We start from the raw sequence: 585 nt of genomic DNA on the forward strand, positions 1-585 counted from the left end.
AGCACATCAATCAATAATTCTGTAACCTAATCTCATAGTTTTCCTTAACCCTTGCTTACAATCATTTAACATACAATCGATAGTTTGTCAAATAACCAATGCCAACACAACACCATGCAACCACATTGCATGGTTACCTTTCGGTTTTAGCTTGAGTTCCACACATATAGTTCACCATTTCCTCACATCCATAGTCACCATTGCTGCCACAAACATAGGCAATCAACATACATATCATTTTCCTTGTTCACTTGAAATTTCAAGACTAAAACACTTACCCATTGCTTATTTAGCTCAAAATCACCATGCATTCCAAGCTCTACCTACATGCATGCCTCGGGTCCCTTGAATTCTTGTAGATTCATGCTACCACAAGCAAAATCACACATCACAATTGATTTACTAAACATGCATTTCAAGAAAAATGGAAATCTCCTTACCTTACTTGTCTCGAGTTCACCAAACCAATCTTTCCTTTCCTTTTTCTTCTTCATCCTTTCTTCCTTTCTTTCTTTCCCCCTTTCTTTCTCTCTTTGTTATGGGCTGACTCCTCAAGGCAAAAGACTTGAAAATGCCTTTGGTTTC

The 585-nt window shown here is 37.6% G+C and overlaps 1 long non-coding RNA gene across 1 annotated transcript in view; it reads right to left on the reverse strand.

Moving 5' to 3' along the window:
- The window catches only part of LOC110427599 (uncharacterized), a 2,318-nt gene extending 1,739 nt beyond the window's left edge, over positions 1 to 579 (reverse strand). Inside the window, exons 1-2 of the long non-coding RNA XR_002446297.1 lie at positions 441 to 579; positions 279 to 366 (exon numbers count right to left, since the gene is read on the reverse strand). This is a non-coding gene — a long non-coding RNA (uncharacterized LOC110427599). The remainder of the gene's footprint in view (positions 1 to 278; positions 367 to 440) is intronic.
- Positions 580 to 585: the final 6 nt, after the last annotated feature.

This window comes from Theobroma umbraticum, unplaced genomic scaffold (assembly GCF_002168275.2).
Source record: "Theobroma umbraticum cultivar Fairchild unplaced genomic scaffold, ASM216827v3 scaffold_106.0, whole genome shotgun sequence".
NCBI lineage: Eukaryota > Viridiplantae > Streptophyta > Magnoliopsida > Malvales > Malvaceae > Theobroma > Theobroma umbraticum.